Genomic DNA, 6,681 nt, shown 5'->3' with positions numbered 1-6,681 from the left:
GCGGGCCGGGTGGGCGGCGAGCCGGCCTCCCCTGCGGGGGCTTCCTCCCGAGGACGATGCTTTCCTTGTGATGGTCCGGGGGCTTTCCGGTGGGGGGCAGCGCTCAAGTCCCTCCCAGCGCAAGCCCAGGGGAGCGCAGCTCCACTCTGTGTCCTGCGCAAGGAACGAGTCATTTGATCTCCATTAAGGTGTTTGTGTCCTAGGCGGTCCAGAAAGACTGGCCGCAAAGTTTCTGTTTCTACTGTCCCTTAGCAAGACCTAAAGTGACATTAGTTTTTAAAGTCACCTGTAACTTTGCATGATTTATATATCCTCCCTGTTAGAAATCATGAAATGAGGGCTCTAAGTGAAGAGTGTGGGAAGGTCCATACTTAGCTTCTAGCCCCTGGGCGTCTCCAGGACGCTGTCCGCTGTCATCAGGCGAAGAGGCCTGCAGTTACATCCGCCCAGCTACATCACAGAAGTCTGCAGAGGGCTCAGAGAGCATGAAGAAAGAGGCCCTGCTGACTCTGCTTTTGCTAATGGACTGCCTTGGGTGAAGACAGAATTGAGGACAGGACAACCAGACAGAACTTTGAAACACGCCCCGTACGCACTTCACCCTTCCAGTTTCCCGTGTTTCTTGAGGATTTCCCCTTGGGGGCCTGATTCCTAGGCTGCATGCGTTTTCCTGTGACTTGGCCAACTTCTGTGGTGCTAGTGGCAGCTGAATGCTTCATATAAACACAAAAAGCATAATCTTTCTCATTATAAATTGAAAGTTAGTGCCTGAATTCTTTAAAATTAGCACATGGGGGATGATATTAAAAGACAATTCTGCTGTATGGTTACTGACAGCTTAGATACATAGCATCATATGGGGGCTGATATCAGTAATTGACTTTTGATTTTCTAAATAACTCCTAAGTGAGGGCCGATGAGATGGCTCAGTGGAGTAAGCGCTTCGGTGGCAAACGCAAGGGCCTGAGTTCAATCCTTGGTTCTGAACAACAACAACAGAACAAATAACTCCTAGTGGGTTTTTTTTTTTTTTTTTTGTATTTTAGGGAAGGGCCTACAGGATGTTCAGGGTCTCACTACTAGATTGGACTCCTAGTGATCTACCTGTTTACAACCTCCCAAGAGCTGGGATTACAGGCGTGCACCACCACCCCCAGTCTCAATTGCTGTCTCAGCAAGCCCTTGGGGGCTGGGACCAGCATGGCAGGCCTGGGATCGAAAAGTGCTGGAATGTTCTACGGCTTGATTTTAAGGGCGATGATACATGCTAAAGGAACATTAAACTGGAGAGCTATGTTTTATGACCTTTACCTGGGAGTGGTGACACACACCTGTAATCCCAGTACCCTGGCAGGCTGAGACGGGGATCACCTCCTAAGTGTTTAAAGTGTACTGTGTGTATGTGTTGGGGGAAGGGGATGTTTGAAGACAAATTTAACAGTGTGATGTGTGTTGAAGGGAATATTAATATTTATTTAAATTCTTTTGCCACCGCACCAACGAGAAGGAAGCCTGCATCCTGCAGGGATCCAGGGAAACCAGCACTAATACAACCTTTGGTCTCCCGGGGCCACAGCACTTGGGCCTGAACGTTGCAGGTGTGCATCTCCACGTATCCCTTAGTGGCCAGGAAATAATCACTGTATGCACGATGCTGTGCAAATGGGTTTACTTTCAAAAGAAGCAGGTCTGAGAGCTGATAGCAAAGGGACCCTTGAGGGTCCATTTCCTTCCCCAGTAAATTTGAGAGACAAATACATCAGGTGGGACTGACGTGGCAGGGCTCTGACGAAGAGCTGGGGAAAGAAAGCTGCGGCTGTGAGGGCAAAGGCTTCAGAGCGCCTTTTATGGCCAATTTGGTGTCATTCAGATCTCTGCACAAGCTGCCCCACATGACTCCAACCTTCTGCTGCCAGGTTTAGAAGTTAGAGGAGAGGGTGGCAGTTTTCAGAAGATGAAGGCAGGCCAGGGCGAGGAACCTCTGCTCTCCCTTGCCCTGGGGGTCCTTTGAAAACAGTTTCCCATGAAACCTTCCTGCATAGCTGCCCTGTCTTGGAGAGACTCAAAGGCCACTGCGGGGCAGCCAAGGGCGGGAGGGCCTGTGTGGATGACTCAGTTACCAGCAGGTTGTCTGAGTGCTGAGGCTCCTCCTGGCCTCGGCTGTGCCATCTCAGCAGGTGCGAAGGGATCCTGCTGTCTGGCCTCCCACCTGCTGCCCTGTCGCTGTCACCCGGCAGTAGGTTTGTGCTGCTGCAAGGTGTGACCACCGTCAGCAGTGAGGTTAAGCGAGCTCAGGGGCTTCCTGCTCTTGCTGTAACTGACTTCGTACTGATGCATTCATGAGCAGGCCGGTCATCGTGATACTCTTTGCAGCTGTACTGCTATGCTGGACGACATTTCAGAAAGGACTAGAAAAGTTTCCCCGAGATCTGGGGACATGGATGGCATCCTGGCAGGCACCATCAGGGAGTACCAGCTGATCAGGGCATGTTCCCTAACAGTCTATTTTGAGAGCTTTCCCACCCCTCAGAGACTTCTGTGCTTGTTAAGAGACACAATGCTCTAAGCGCTGACCTACCACTGGCCCCTATTTCTGCTCCCCTACATCTTCTAGGACAACCTGTGAGGACCACTAGACTTGGAACGGGTAGGTCTGTTTGCATTTCTACAAGGTAACTCTGACTCTTAGGAACATCAGAGCAAAAACCAATACAAATTCTCAATAAAACACTAATGCCAAGTCTATCTGATAGTAGTCTTTTCGCGAGGGTCCACCTGTGCGTTCGTCTTCCTGGGGACACACTTAAGGAAACAGTGTTCTTTCCCTCCAGCCCCTGCATTCTGATTATATAGTCATGCAAATGTGCGCTGCCTGGGCCGGCTGGAGAATGTCCTAGGGGAGCTGGGAGAGATGGCGAATCTCAGGCTCCAGTGAGGACCTGCAGAAGCAGACTCTCATCTGACAAGCTCCCCTGGTGATTGCTGTGCTCCCGAGAGCTTGAGAAGAACTATTTTTGGCTATGGCAACTCGCAGTCCCATTTCTTCCTGAAGCCATTCTAGTAGAAGTCACCAGTGACATCCTCCTTGCCAAACATAACCTCTTTGCAGTCTCATCTTTTCTGTCCTATTAGCTTGACCCTGTGGTAATTTCATGTTATACTGCTGACAAGAAAGCAGTGTATGTTTGTGATAATACATTTAAGCTATACAAAATAGTGTAAAATATGTTATAGTTCTCCTATCTACCTTCCATTCCTAATTCTCAGGGATACCACAGACTTGTTTTAATTGTTATTCTACTCCTTTTTAAAATTTTTCTTTAATCGGGCATATTAAACTTGATACTGCATAAGTGATACCATGTTGAACATACTGTTTTGTCACATTTCATTTAATGGTAAAATCGGGCACAGTATCAGCACACGTAGCCATCATTCACTCCCTAGAACTTTTTTCTTCCCTTGTTGCACTGCTGGTTCCCCTTCCCGATTCTGTTCCTGGTCTTTCAGTTCTTTTCCAGGTTCTCTTGCTGTGCCCATTCCAGTTCCTCAGGCTTGCTCCGGAGTCGCTTTCCTGACTGCCCCTGCCCCCTTGTATCCCTGCTGTCGGGGCAGTCTCGTCCCACAGGCTTCCAGCCTCTTCCTTCGCGTGGCACCTTCCACATCATTCCCTTGGAGAATGCGTCTTGTCAGGGTTCAAGGCATCTCTTGGATATCCCGGAACCCCCCAATGTGTTAGATCCGTGTCGTCGATCAAATCCTGTCCTTTCTTTCCTTCTCAAATACAGTGATGGAGTGTCACTCGAGACTCAATGATTATGAATCTCAGAATCAAATCACCATTTTAGGAGTGTAATCTAGTCATAGCTATTACAGTTCTAAATGTTTATACCTTAAATACTATGAGAAATAACTCATAGACATGCTACAGCAAATGGCAAAATAACCTCTAAATGATACACATGTGAGTATATCATGTATAAAGATATACACGTATACACATAGAGAGATATACGAGATGTGATCAAAATACAGTGAGTTTAAATTTTAAAAAGTTGATTATAGTACAAGATATTTTCAGAGCACTGCTTTTTCACAGTATTCTTCCTGACTTTGAACACACTTATTCCATCCTTCTCGCCACTTTCTGAAAAATTCTAGAAATCCTCCTTCCTGAGGGTCTTTACAAGCTGCCCTCAGGAGTAGAGTTAATGGCATTCTTCATGCAATTTCTGGCCCTTTCCCAATGGCAAAGTGGCCCCGAAAGGTAAACATTTGGAATCAGTTCAGAACACTAAGGCAGCATGAGCACACAGCTAATGCCGCTTGTGAAAGAGGACTCCAGAAGTGTTTCAGAAAGTGGCAGGAGCCATGAAATAAATACGTTCAAAGCAAAGGAAGTGTATTTTCAGGACACCAATGGCAATGGTTTTTACTGTAATCGTTTTTCAAATTTAATATTTATGGTATTTTTAATCAGACTTTATAAGTGCCTCCCTATTGCACATTCATAGTAAATGAAAAACCGGAAACTCAACCTGCAGAGAGCAGAGGGGAGACCGTGGTCCATCCATCAGTGAGATGCAGTGATGGCATTTAAGGAACTGTGCTGGGACCTGATGGAACGAGAGAAAGCCCAAAGCATGAGGTGATGACTGCGTGTGAACTTCACTGCTGCCCTGTGGGACATCCATCTGACCCAGGGTGCTCCTAATATTGAGAAAGTTATCTTCCAAACAGTAATACAAAATGTAAAATTCTCTTAGCGGAACCCTCAAGCATTCATCCCAAAACCCAGTTTGAGAAATGCTACATTTTAGTTAAAGGTACTGAAGGGGATTCAGCTGTTTTCTGTCCCTTCTGACTAAAGAAGTACCTACTCTCCTCACTTGTAGCTTCCTTTCCACAGTGACAGCTGCATTTCTTGATTCTACTTTTTGTGTGCTACAAAACACTCTTGAAGTACAGGCAACATAGTTTTACTCAAGGTTAGGCCCGCTGTGCCACAGGCCTGCGTCTACTCATCCTTCCTCTGATTTAACCAACGTGGCGTATGACGTGCCTGACACAAGCAGTGCGGTGGTGAGCAAGGCAGACGTGAACGTGCCTTCTATGTATCTTTCTTCAGGTGGGGAAGGGGCAGACATTGAAAAGGAAATCCGCAGGTCAGTGTGTGACCAAGCGCTTGGTGAGGTGTCTAGATGCAAAGGTTAGAAGAGGGCTCTGAGAAGAAGACACTGAGGAGTTAGCGGCGGTGACAAGAGCTGATTAAAGAACACTCCAGGTGATAGAAAATGCAAAGGCTGCTGGTAGGAAAGTTCTGGTTATACTTGAGAAATGGAAAAAGACTAAGGTAGTCAGGAGAAGTAGGTAAAGGATGAAATGACAAGAGATGGGGTTGGGCAGCTGGCAGTCCCCTGTCATGCACATGCTGTGAGGATGAGTTTGGGCTTTCCTAAGCACTGGGAGAAGCCACTGAAAGATTTTTAAGTGAAGAAGGGGCGTGAGCTTTTTTGCATTGTATCCTACAGTAGGGAGAAAGGTTTGGAGGAAAGAATCTTGGAAGCAGGAGACTGCTGAGAAGCAGGAAGGAGATGCTAATGAGTGAAAGAATCATAGCAATGGCGACGGAGCAGACCGGCTGGGGTTGAAGTCGTGGCTTTTGGAGATTAAAAGGATTTGCCTGTGCTCGAGGGGGTGACTTTATCCCCACGGGCCTTAAATTATACTCAGTTTTCCTCAACATGGTGATGGCAAATGCAAAAAGCTCGTGCTGCCTTGCTAGTCACTGGACTCGTTTTAGTGCCAGCTATTGGGAACCATCCAGGAAGGTTATGACGGTTCTGAAATGTCCTAGCAGTTGGAGCACTGTGTCTGCTCTTTTTAAGGTTGAGTGTCTGGGAAGTAAATGTGTTTAGGTGACAGTGACATTTGAGTGCCTGTAACTGGAGCTAGAATGAAGGTCAGACGTGGTACCTGTGAGGGAGGGTACATGAGATTATGGTGAATTAGGTGAGGGTTGTGCACAAGCAAATGTCTTATTTCAGTAATGAGAGACAGGCTTGGCCAGGGCCAGAGAAATTGCAAAACCTTCAGGATGTCTAAAATATGATTCCAGGCTCAGCAGAATAAACGCTTGCCTGGCAAGTGCAAGGGCCTAAGTTCAATCCCCGGTTCCGCCAAAAATAAAATAAAGTATGATTCCAAATTATATTGCCAGATGAAGAAAAACTTAAAACCTACTGGAGAACACAAGTTGTAGTCAGAGCAAAGCAAACCCTCTGCCTGGGCAGGAAGAGGGCGGGAGAGCCAGGGGACCTGTGCTTCAGCTCAAGGCTATGGCTGACCTCGGTCTTTGTGGTGTACTCAGCGCTTAGGACTGCTCTGCCTCTGAAATAGCTCCTCTGGGCATTAACTAAAGTAGGCCAGAGGATGCTCCTCCTCTGACCAGTAAATGCTGAAGTAAGACTGTCTTCTTTCTTTGTTGAAGTCTCAGGTGGGCCCAGGGAGAGCGGATTAGGACCTCAGTGAGTAATTTCATTTTTATCAGGATTCATTTCAGGTTATACTATTTGTCAGTTACCAAAATAGAACATGTGACACTACATAGAATGTGTGAACCTAGTTCTCTATTTACTGGAGCTTTTGGATTAACTGCCTCATTTCAGGTTAATGTCAAAG

General features: G+C 46.8%; 1 protein-coding gene across 1 annotated transcript in view; it reads left to right on the top strand.

Annotated features, from left to right (window-relative positions):
- The window catches only part of Rtn1 (reticulon 1), a 65,809-nt gene that overhangs the window by 47,963 nt on the left and 11,165 nt on the right, over positions 1-6,681 (top strand). The window lies entirely within an intron of this gene.

The sequence above is a fragment of the Octodon degus genome, unplaced genomic scaffold (genome assembly GCF_000260255.1).
Source record: "Octodon degus isolate 3935 unplaced genomic scaffold, OctDeg1.0 scaffold00007, whole genome shotgun sequence".
Taxonomy (NCBI): domain Eukaryota; kingdom Metazoa; phylum Chordata; class Mammalia; order Rodentia; family Octodontidae; genus Octodon; species Octodon degus.
The sequence above is the reverse complement of the archived record's forward strand: the minus strand, read 5'-3'. Positions and strand labels throughout refer to the sequence as shown.